This window comes from Mycteria americana, chromosome 15 (genome assembly GCF_035582795.1).
Source record: "Mycteria americana isolate JAX WOST 10 ecotype Jacksonville Zoo and Gardens chromosome 15, USCA_MyAme_1.0, whole genome shotgun sequence".
Lineage (NCBI taxonomy): Eukaryota > Metazoa > Chordata > Aves > Ciconiiformes > Ciconiidae > Mycteria > Mycteria americana.
The window spans coordinates 5,831,579-5,843,630 of record NC_134379.1 but is presented as its reverse complement, the minus strand read 5'-3'; the positions used below and the strand labels follow the sequence as shown (position 1 = coordinate 5,843,630).

Here is a 12,052-nt window from a genome sequence, read left to right as displayed (position 1 = left end):
TGAGATAATCAGATAAACCTTTAGTTTGCCTCTCCCAATACTTACAACAACATATGTTTGAAGTGATCCACATTTGCCTTACTTTTCCTATTGGGATTTGAAAAGGCAAAGTATCAGACCACTACGTGATAAGTTTGCAAAACGCTAGATGTGGCCCACAATTATTACAGCCAACCTCTGTTCTCAACTTTCCTCAGGTTTCCCCCATCCCAAGTTTAATAGTCCCCAGTAGCTCTGCTTGTCTAAATGTCAATGCAAAGTTTAGATCAATAGTATCCAGCATCATCCTCAATGCCTGCTGGATACAAAGCCTTCTTATGGTACAACATACCTGTTAGTTTATAGGAAAATAGGAAGAAAGTTTGATTCGCTTTTTATTTCAGCGGTATCAGTAACACTGGTTTTACAGAATTGTATTATTTCATACTGGGGACACCTCAAAACCCTTAATATTTGCAGGGTACTTTGTAACTGAGAATGCTGTCCCTTCAGATATAATCCCAAATTTAAAAGTGGAAGCAACCCCTACAAACGCACCTTTTACAAACTTAGTGTCATGTAACTGTTTCTGTTAATTTATTATCAGGATGTCAGTACAAATTGTTATTTTGATGATTCCTTGCCCACATACTTCTGAAAGGGAAAGCAACTATAAACACAAGGGAGACTGACCTCAGTGATTTCCTCTGTTCAGAAGGGAGCACAACGCGCTTAAACACCATGACAAGGAGAGGTGGACTGTTTAGAATTCCTCCAGCTGTAATCTATAGTAAAAACAAATAAACAAATACGTGACTACAAGACGCAATAATTAATCCCTGCATGAAGCCAACTGTTATCTCTAGTTCATAGATGGAGATACCAAAGCACACAAAGGCTCAACAACCTACCAAGTTCAAAACCCACCACTGAGAGCCAAGACTACAGCTCGGGAGGCCACGTGCTCGGTCCATGAGATTTTTTTTCCTCTTCTGGCCATAAACCGGATACAGTTCGGCCAAGGGCAGACAAGTCTGAAACGCACCCATTTGGTCAGGCCAGTTGCACAAGAGTCAGCACAAGCAGACACCTACCACCTCCTGGGATTATCGCCTGTAGCTGAGCTGCTCCCGGCGAGTAAGGCAGCTCCACTCAGCCATATCCTCACCCCCAGCTGGCCTGCCCCAAACCCACCCTCCTCTGCCACACCTGCCCCCAACACGCTCCCACCTGCCTCCAGGCTTCTCCCCTGCCCTCATTCCTCCTCTCCTCACGCAGGTCCAGGCCCCACCTGCCACATCCCCAAGCCCTCCTTCTCTCCGCTGCTCCCCAGAGCCCCCAGCTAAACTTCTCCACGCCTTTCCTCAGTTTCCCCATTCCCCTTCAAGCCTTCCCCTCCCAGCAGCCCCGTTGAGCTCTCAGGGCCTCAGCAGCACCCACCCCCCCACCATCTTCTCCCTCAGGCCCCTCTCACCCACCCACCTCACAGTCCTCCGGGTCCCCACACGGGGTCCCGCAAACCCTCTCCCCCACGCTCCCCTCTCTACGGCCCCCCCGGCTCCCCCCTCTCCCTCAGCGCTCCCTGGCCCCGCACTGCCCGGCCTCTCCCCCAAACCTTCGCCCCCTCCTCACTCGGCCCAGCCGCCCCCTCACCCCGCCGCGCCACCGCTGCCCCGCCGCCGCCCCCTCACGGCCCCACCGGCCCCGCCCCTCCTCCCCCCCAACCGCCGCCCCCCGCCCCTCCCGCCGGCCGCGGCGGTGGAGGGGGGAGAGGGCGGCGAAGTCTCGCGAGAGGGGCGGGCGGGGGCCGCTGGCTGCGGGCAGCGCGGAGCGGCGGCGACGGAGCAGCCGGAGCCCGGGCGGCGCTGAGGGGAGGCGGCAGGCAGGCAGCCATCCCGGCGCGGCGCGGCCCGGCCGAGGGACCCGCTCCGCCGCGGCAGGCACGGCCGGCGCCGCCCGCCCTCCCGCACGCCGTGCCCCCGCGGCGCGGCGCGGCCTGGCCGCGGCTCGGCGAGCGGGGCCCAGGCGGCGGCGGCCGCGGTGGTGGTGGCGGCGGCAGCGGCTGGGCGCTCCGCCGCGCCTGCCCTGCCATCTTAGGTGCCGTGCCCCGCCGCCTTTGTGCCCGCCGCGCCCGGGCACCCGCGGGGGCCGGGCCCGACGCCCCTCCGGGGGCGCCTCCCCCCGCGGGGCCGCCGCCCCTTGCCCCGCTCCTCCTCCTCCTCCTCCTTCTCCTCCTCCTCCTCCTCCTCCGCGGGGGGCCGACCGGCGCTCCCAGCCCGGCTGCGGCGGAGGGTAAGGCGGGCATCGCGGCGGGGGGCTCGGCCGGGGCGGGTCGGCGGCGGGGGCGCCCCCGGGAGGGGTGAGGGAGGAGGGGGGGGGGGGGCGGCCCGGTGGGGCCGGCGCCTCCCCCGCCGCGCTCTGCGGCAGTGCCGCAGGACTCGGGGCTGCCGCCTCGGCCCCGGCGGCGAGCGCCGAGCACCGGCGGGGGAGCGGGCGGCGAAATGGCGCTTCCCGCGGAGGGGCGGCCGCCGCCGGCGGGGTGTTCCCCGCGGCCGCCGCTGTCAGGGGCCGCCAGAGGCCTAGGGCCGGGGCAGGGCTGCCGGCTCCCACCGGCCAGGCGTGCCCTGCGCTTCGGGCCCTTTTTGTCTGCGCGGCTCCGGTGGGCTTCGTCGGCCGAGCCCGGAGCCCCCGAGGGGCTGGGGGTCCCTCGGAGACCGGCGCGGATTCCTGCCCTTTTTTTTTTTTTTTTTTTCCTTTTCCTTCCCCCCCCCCCCCCCCCCCTTCCCTACCCCTCGCTCCTCCCCAAGTGGTGAGTTTTCAGTGTAAATACCATTTTCTTCGGTGCTGGTATGGGATTTGGATGAAAGTGACCTATTTTAAAGACCTTTTCTTGCCTCCCCTCAGCAATGCATGTGGCGGCCGATTCCGTTAGCCAAATAGCGTTTCCCAACCATTTTAATTTGTCAGATTAAAACGTCCTCGTAGAGGCTAGATTTCTGTAACCCGCGTGTGGGTATGTCTTTAGAAATATCGTTCAGCCTGCTTTGCTGCAAGCATCTTTGGAGCATTAGAGTTCACCTTTGTCACTGTGAAAGCAGAAATAAATATAAACGCGCTACCTGGGCGCCTGTAACATGCAGTTGTACCATTGTGTTGGGCGCGGTACGAGAAATGGGGGGGAAAACCAGGGATTAAAATGGTTGTTGTCAAATGTAGATCTTTACGTGTCTTAGGAAAAACGACAGAATGGTATTAGCCTTGAGGACTTGCGTTTATTTTCTTGGAAAAACGCTTCGTGCTTATCGTGCTTGTCTCTGCTGCTTATCATGGTATGGAGTATTTCATTAGGTGGCATTTTAGTGGCTGACTTGGTTAAATAGCAGTTGCATTAACTAGTTGAACAAATTGTGTCCTTCACCTTTGACTATTGCATTTTGAGAGCCCTTACAGGAGTGTGTCCATGCATGCCAAGGACGGATTAATAAGATGTTACCTAAAGGTTTGGATGTTATTGATTCCTTACTATTAATGCTATTTATAGGGCATTTGACATGGCTCTTGTTTTATGTATTTGGATAATGGTTATCAGCTTGGAATGCTTTAAATGAAATGTTCCCAAAATACCACCCCTAACGTGTTTTTTATATATATATATATATATATATATATATATAGTTGAACAGTATAGTTCAGATCTTCAGTGTCTGAAAAATAGCTTTAGTAGATAGCAGATCATAATAGTGAAAACACGGTGGAAAACTGTGATATATTTTGACACTAGTGAAGGTTTGTTTTCATATTTCAGGATTACAGAATAACAACTTCTGTTGCAATAAATATGATTTTAGATACATTTTTCTTGAAACTATTCTGAGCCTACATTTTCCTTGCCTTTATGCCTGTTCGTAGTGAGCGTGTCATAGTTTTTGCTACTTATGTCCAAGGGCAAACCTAATCAACGATTGGTTTGAGCCTTCATATTAGATTCTCCACAACATTGGCCTAGTTCTGACTGGTATGTTTGCCATTTTTAGGACTCCTCTTCCTTTTATCTGTAGACTCAAATACATTGATAAACTTGAACCTTAATTTGTCCTTTGAACTTGAGAGAATGTTTTTCTCCTCTGTTAAGAATGTCTCACTGAAGAGAAAGTGATTCTGGTAGAACAGCTTAAATTAAATTTAATCCTGTTGAAAAACAATGGCCTGAAGTAAAAACTCCTTGGATAGTTTGATTTTATTTTATTTTTTTCTTTTTAACTAGGCTGAAATTAAGTGCTGCATGTAGAGGACCAGATGTTGGTGTTAAAATTATGTACAGAGAAGGTGACTTAGGCCTCAAGTTAGACTATTGGAAAAAGTTATCTATTATATGTCCTTCCATTAAATTGGGGTGTAGGCTAAGCTGGAGAATTTTAAATGTTTACTTCCATCTAAATAACATTTCCATTTGTGCGGCTTTCATCTTTGCCCATCCTTTATAATTCATCAGGTTTTGTCACTAGAATAACAGATTTTTAATGAGTTGTAAGACAGTCTTAAGTTTTTATGCTTGGTGAGATACATTAGAAGAGAAGCAAATATCACACTAATAATTACATCTTCAGATGTATCCTAGTAGTGGATTTCCTGTAATGAGGATGTTTTGTAGAGAACAATAGATATGGCAACGAATTCAGAGATTTGTTTTAAAGATGTTGTAGGTGGCTGACTCTGCAGTAGTGAGTTCCACTTTGACACAACCGTTGCATACTCAACAGGAACATTAGGTGGTTTCCAGGTACGTTTTCAGGTGCTAATTCTCTTTCTAGCAAAGACAGACTGGATGGACTACTGCTGTTGGCTCTCTCGTCTGTCTCTTCTGCAAGGATATACTTCTGATCTAACTGAATAGAGACTACAGTTGTTTGCAAAATATGCCTCGTATAAGTTTATTTGATGGTATAGGTGTTTTGTCAAATAAGAAAATATTTAGGGTTGATCTGGCTCTCTTTGTAATCCAGAAGTGGTAAGGAAGCTATGATAAATACCACTTGTCTTACTCCATTCTCAATGTATTCTGGAGAACACTTGCATAATCACTAAGATCCTATCTTAGAAGCATTTTCTGTTGTGTTTCTGTTCGCATTAAAATCACGTAAACAACGTATTGTTATGCTGAAGTGCACACTAGAAACTATAAAAATCTTTGGTATTACCAGTGGTGACCCAGGCTCTTGTTTTCTGAATTACAGCAGTTATGGGTGGCCGTTATATTTTTTTCTGTTCAAGTATGCTATGTAGCGTGAAGGTTTTTCGGTTTATTTCCTTACGTCAACCTGGACAAAGGGAAGAGCTTAACTTCAGCTCTGGACTAGAATCACGTCTGCAATAGAAAGTTACCCTGGGTCTACAGCAGGGTTTCAGATATGGGTGACACAGATATCCTCCCTCGGTTAACCATGTTTGAGTCAAGCTTGCCTATAGCAGCACAGAGAAGGTTGATTTGATACCTTCTGAGACTGATGGCTGTCCTTTCTTTTATAACTCTTGAATGTGTCTTACCCTTTTCCACAAACTGCTCGTTTGTGACCGACATGACGCAGGATGAAACCCCGGTCTGTGTGGTCTTGTGCTCGCCGGTGAGTTCCTGTTACACTAGGAGTTGATTAGGTGCGTGGTCCTGTCCTCCACCTGCTTTTCCATGTATGTCATTCCATTGGTGCTCATCTTTGATCCTGCACTGAGCCACATCAGCAGAAAGCTAACCTAAGGAAAAATGCAAAGAGTTTTGTGCCAGCTTGGTGGTCTGAAATGGCTCAGTGCACAGTTGGGTGATGCTAGAGACAACCCAAGGGACTGGGCTGCACCATGACAGCCAGCAATTAGATCAGTTTATGCTGCCGTGGAACCACAGCTTGTTCAAAGAGAAATGTTTGGAGACGGAGGTGGTTGGTGGCACTTTTTCCTAAACTTGTAGTAGTTGGGTTTCAGGATTCTTCGTTTTCATTGTTCTTTAACTTGCTGAGGAGTTGCTCATCATACATTGATTTCTGTGTGGAGAAGAGACTGGAAAAAATCCAATGGATAAAGGGTCAGAAAACCACTAATCCCCTCATGTGAAGTTCCAAAGGGAGCTCAGTTGTGCAGAGCTGCGAAGCAGAGCCCTTCCTGTGAAAGCAGAACTTAAAATATAAAAACATGAAATCAGAGATGAAGTGCAAAGTATCTGAGGGCAAAAAGTGTGCACAAAACGGGAGGAAAGGATGGAGAGCTGTTTAAAAGCACAGTTGGCTTTTAGACACTGTATTCCCCCCTCCTTGTCTAAGTGCTCATTTACAGTACAAAACATGGAGGAAGGAATACTTTCTGAAGGCCCTTAGAAACACAATGGACATTAGACAGCACAATGGGTGCTCCAAACATGGTTTCTTAAAGCAGTTTTTAAACAAATATTTGGTGATCGCTGGAATGATGGTATTTTTTTAATTACCAAAGGGAAGCCATTGAGAACTTTTAATACTGTGTCAGAAATTAGTGCATTGTTACTCCTGACAATTTATTTTTTTATTTTTTATTTTTTTTTTACATCCTGCTAAATCTTGGTCTTTTTGCCAGAAGAAAAGGCAAGGTAGCCACTGTAAACATAGCATGAAATTGCCAAAGCAGCAATAAGTTTTGTCCAAACAGAAAGTTTCTCCAGTTTAATCGGGGCTTGCCGAGCTCAGATATGCAGAGTTAGTTATGCACCTCCATTGTAGCTTAGAGATGAGGTTTTCCTTCTCTTAAGGGTATGGTGAGGACAGCCCAGCAGACATTCTGAGTTGCGGTGATGATGGCTTCTTAATACGAGTGGACAGTAGCTAATAGTTTTGCCTGTTGTATTGCTTGGCTAGAAACAGTTTTGATTTTTCTCTAGGGGTCAGGATAGGGTGACAGCATGAGATTAACATATTGAATATTGTCCTTAGAATGGAAAAGGCTAGAAATGTTTTGTTTTGGGGAAAACGTAGGTCTTGAGGAAAGAAGTAAAAATCACAGAACTCTAAAGCTGGCAGCCTCTGCAGTTTTCTATGCCTGTGATCTTCCACTGACCCTTATTACACTCCTGGCTGCAGCCATGCAAATATTTTCTTTAGAGTGAGATGTAATTTTGTAAAAACAGTTTTCTCCTACGCTCATCGAGTGTAGCGTGTTTACAGGGCAGCCTTCTATCAGAATGTGGGTGAGTGGTGCCTGTGAATTTAGTTGGAAGCTTTTACTGCGTGTCAGTGATGTCAAGCCATATTTGAAAAGTAAATTTTGATGTTTAACGTTCATCTCAGATTCTTGCTTATGGCTTTCAGACTGAAAGCCAATGTGTATTATACCTGAATTCTTAAAATGTGAATAAAGTTGCTTTCGGCCTTTCACTTAGTTCAGCTAAACTTCAAACCCCCTTTTTCTTCCCTTTAGTCCGCTGCTGTTCACTGAGCATCAGTAGACATGGTTTTTGAGGGGTTAGGTCCTTTAGGATGAGCCCTTCTCTTTGCGTTGCTGGTTCAGCTTCAGTTCATTCTGGTCTGGCTGATTTCTAACCTGTGGAAAGCTTTGGGATCCAGGAGCATGGGAAAGTGGAATATGCGAATGCAAGTATGTTGAAAGGGTAGGGAACATTTCTTGTAACAGTTTTTGGCTTGTTCCCCATCCATGTGTTCAGTCTGTTTTCCAAGCATCCAGCAATCCTTCCTCTTCCCTGACATACCGCTACTCAGAGGCAATAACAGACCCATGAGCCTGTTCCCAGAGAGTTGTTGCATTGGGATTTCTTGGAAACAATCGCATGTGGTATGCACGTTTGTTATTTCTGCCTCCCTCCCCGTTCTTAATATACAATTCTTCTTTCCCACCTCAGTCCTCTTTTAATTGGTGACTGTCACTCCCTCCCCCAGCCGAGGAGATGAGAAGAGAGGTTATTTTTGCTAACGCTGTTTCTCAAATAGGCCACGGGTATACAGTAAGTAGTGCAGTAACTTTCTCCATGGGAAACCATCAGTTATTAGGATTTCTCAAGCTGCGTCCCGGTGGCAGTGCAACATGTTTCTTCTTTAGTTCTGGCTTGCAGTTGTCACTAGCATTAGCTCCTCCCTGTTCCCACTTCCTTGTAACCCAATCTGAATAAAGATCGTGGGATTTGAATGTGCCTTGCTTTTCTGCTGCTGCTCCGAATGTTTGGGTTGTCTCTGTGTTCTTCGTAAACTGTACGCTGTGATCTTGGCTTTTTGGCTTTGCCTGTTCTGAAGCGCAGTTGACAGTTGTTAAAATCAGTTCTGGGCCAGCCATGATTCGATGCAATTAAACTGTGTTAAGTATGTTTCAGAACTGTTTCTTGGCCTAGATAGCAAACTAGGTAAACCCTGGTTTTGAAGTCTATTTATGCATGATTTGGCCGTGTGCCCCTAGGTAAGCTGGCTACCTCTTCAAGGGTCAAACAGAGCACAGGATCTACGCACTGCACATGATCTTCTGCCTGTAAATCCACCGCCCTCCCACATCTCCTTGGGCTTTTTTATTACACTTTGCATATCGAAGTCTTGTCTTGAGAATTATGTACCGGACTAACTGTAGTAATGTGGTGTCACCACCCATAAAGACTAACTATTGCAGTGATATGATTTGCCCTGGCATCAGCTGAACTGGTACGAACCCCACTTTATACTTGCTCAGTATATCCTAGTATGCAGGCAGGCTCCTCGATTGAGGTTTTTATGACGGTTTGCAACTTTAATTAAAAAAAGAGGGTAACCTAGGCCTTGACAAAATTTCATGCTGGCTTCTAGAAGTGCATATCAAAGTTGGGAAGGAAATAATGATACGTTTCAAAGGCAGTGCCTTACTAAGAATGCCAAGCTCCGTTTTTATTATAGGTTAATTGCCGTATAGGCAAACCCTGAACTCTTACCTGGGTTTTTGGCTTAATTTTCCTTCTTCCCTTTCCACACAAAACCCCCTCTAACCCATGCTTTGAAGTATTTAAAACTAGGTTAGTCTCTGGCTGGAGGTGTGTGGTAGAACCTCCTGTTAATTCTTGCTGGGACCTGCCCGTTTTGCAGCAAGAATGCAGGCGAACCCATCTGAATGCTGATCATCTGTCCTTTGTGGAGGATGGAAGATTATTTTTCCTTCATTTGACACAATGCATGGGCAAAGGAATCCTAGAGCATCTCCATGCCAAAAGCCGTGCCAAGTGCCCAGAGCCGTACAAGCAGGAGTGCGTGCCCATGGAGGTGGGGGAGGAGGGCTTCGTGAGGATGCTCAGTCTGAGCTTGGTTGTTTGCATGACAATCACTGGAGATAATTCCTTCTCCCACTGCCAGAAGATGTTGCTGTGAGCTGCTAGCTCAGAAGTTGACCACATTCTTACCAGATCGACCTACACAGCAGTCCTGAACTGACCGGAGTCTTCAAAATTTCACTCTTGCTGACTGGGAAGACAGAGCACAGGGTCCCAAACACTAAGATAACCTGTACTTAAGAAGAGGTCATGATGCATGCTTTTTATCCAAAATAAAATGTTATGGAAGAAGCAAGTTCTCATCCTCACCATTACTTTTGACTTCATTGCAGTACTGATGCGGTGAATTTATTTGCGAAAACAAGACCGGGCAAAAGATTTGTTCCTGATCTGACAATAACAAGCAGAGCGCTTTGGATACGAGACTAACATGAAAATAGTTTACGTATAAAGAACATGAGTTACGTTCACTACCTCATAATTAGTTGGGAAAACATAAAGAGCATTTAAAGAATTATTTGCTAGTTTATTGAAAAAGATTTGACATGCAGTTTTTGATGCACAGTTTTTAAAAATATTTGGAAAAGTCCCTACAATTTCCGAAGTATTTTAATGGTAGGTGCTTTTTCTTAAATAGCCCCTGTCTCTTGAAAATATTAATTCACACATTATTTTAAGTATCTTGTATTTTCCCCTGTTGCAGGAATTGGTAATTGTGGGCAACTGTGCAGGCAGGCCATCACATGGGGCTCTGGAGTCTTTCCACAGTGGCTGGTCCAGCACCAGGGTGTATGATCCTCATTTGAATAGTCTTCCCATTGCACTCTCTGGTATCGAAAATTAATTACTATAGTGACTATAAATTGGTATAATCACTATGCTTTTTGTAGGTATTACAAATATTTTTATGTTCAAATAGAAATAGCTATCATTAATATTAATAGGATGAGAAATGAAATATTAATACAGAAATAGAATTTTAAGTAAGCTATAACACAGAAAGATTATCTTACATATGTGATGTTTTTATACTTTTCTCTGAGTTGGCAGGATAATAATAGTAATTCCCAGTTCTTAATTTCATCCATAAATCTCAAGGTATTTTAAATGAATGATGAATGCATATTTATTTTTCACATTTACAAGGTGGGGATACTGAAGTACAGGTAAAGGAGTGAGTGATTTGCTCAGCATAGCTGCTGACAGAGGTAGAAGAATTTGCCTCCTTGGTCTCCAAGTAACATCTGACCAGCAGGACTCCAGCACCTCCTAGGCTGTAAAGTAGAAGCAGAAGCGTACGGGGTGCTGCATTGTCTGTGGGGTGTGGTGGAGCAGCACAGGCCCCAAAGTTCAGCAGCACCACCGTCCCAGATCTCTTCCTGAAACTCTGGCTGGCCTACTAATAATGCAGGGCATTGGTTTTTTTGTTTCATCGTATGAGCACTATGTAGATTTTTGTTATCATAATGGCAGTTCAATGCTGTTCATGAATGACCTGGCTAAATCGTGAAATTTGTAATATGCTATGTGACTATGATGTGACTCGTTGCCTGAATTTTTATTTTTTAAAATAAATCTGAAAGGGGCCTTTAATGCATTATAGATCAGTCCTCGAACCTGATGAACAACAAACTAAATATTTTCGTTCTGGGAGTCAGTCACGTACCGAGATAACTGGGGACTGCTCACCTAAGTATAAATATTCTTGTGCATATATAATTGCAAGACTTGGGGATTGTCTGGGCATCTTTATGGGGATCTGTGGAGGCAGAGTGTATCCTTTTATCCTGTTTGTGCAGTCCCTGCTACAGCTGAATCTCTCATCTTAAGGGTCTACTTATTGTGTAATGCAAATGCATACCGCTGTTTTCTGTAAAAAGCTGAAAGCGTTCTCATCTGATGCACTAGGAAGGAAGAAGAGCTTCCAGGCCCTGTACCTGTCAGGAATCTGTAAGCATTGCTGAGCGAGCCATTGCTCAGCTCATCACAAGTAACTTTTCATCTGTTCTAGATTCTGCTTTACCTTTCTCTGCAGAGAGGCTTACCGTGTTGGTATTCATTTAAAGCATATCTATGCAGTAAAATTGCTGGGGCTTATTTGAAAATAATAAAACTAAGGATTTTGTTGCTTCAGTCATGTTATTTTAAAACTAGAATAACCCCAAAAGCATAAAAACCTTGAAATTTGAGTCCCTGTGTGGAAGCGCTCAATATTTTGGGACCTTGGTTTTCTGAGGGATTTTTGTTCAATGTTGCCACAGGCATGGAGTATGAAATTTATCAAGTTTTCTCCAAGATCTGCTTTCAGCTTTGGAACTAATGCTACCTGTGCTGGTTTGCAATAGTTCGTACCTGTTTATCATGCGTATTGCAAAATCTACCTACCTATTTACATAGGTGTTGGGGAAACAAGGATGATACGGACTAGCATGAGTGGTATGGAGCAGCATGAGTGGAAGGAGAGTATGGTGTGAGTTGTGATTCTACTTGTCTGCTTATTTTCTGGTTTGGAGGCATCGAGCACCTGCTGATTTAGGGGTTTTCTAGATGTGATTTCATGCCTGTGATTAGCATTTCTAAGGACATGACACATACAATCTCACCACTCAAATACGTTGTGTAAATATGTAAACAGAAAATTAAAGAGATGGTCATTGTCCGTCTGTCCTGACTAGTCTCCAGAGGTAACCCAACAGGACTCGGCATGCTTTATTGGGCCCATATGATATAACAGATCTTGGACTTCAAACTTAAAGAGTAAAATTCCTTCTCTGAGTGGAGTTACCACCTCCTTTTGATGCTTCCTTAATGGCAGTTGCT

General features: G+C 45.7%; 2 protein-coding genes across 4 annotated transcripts in view; one reads left to right on the top strand and one right to left on the bottom strand.

The window, feature by feature from the left end:
* The window catches only part of NUFIP2 (nuclear FMR1 interacting protein 2), a 45,281-nt gene extending 44,153 nt beyond the window's left edge, over positions 1–1,128 (bottom strand). The window contains exons 1-2 of one of the 3 annotated variants that reach the window (XM_075518011.1): positions 1,074–1,128; positions 673–764 (exon numbers count right to left, since the gene is read on the bottom strand). The gene's annotated coding sequence lies outside the window, so the exon portion shown is untranslated. Of the gene's footprint in view, positions 1–672; positions 765–890 lie in introns of all 3 variants that reach the window. The other 2 variants (XM_075518009.1, XM_075518010.1) reach the window with 2 other exon arrangements.
* Positions 1,129–1,774: 646 nt separating this feature from the next.
* TAOK1 (TAO kinase 1) overlaps positions 1,775–12,052 on the top strand; it is a 71,549-nt gene continuing 61,271 nt past the window's right edge. Inside the window, exon 1 of the mRNA XM_075518000.1 lies at positions 1,775–2,271. The gene's annotated coding sequence lies outside the window, so the exon portion shown is untranslated. The remainder of the gene's footprint in view (positions 2,272–12,052) is intronic.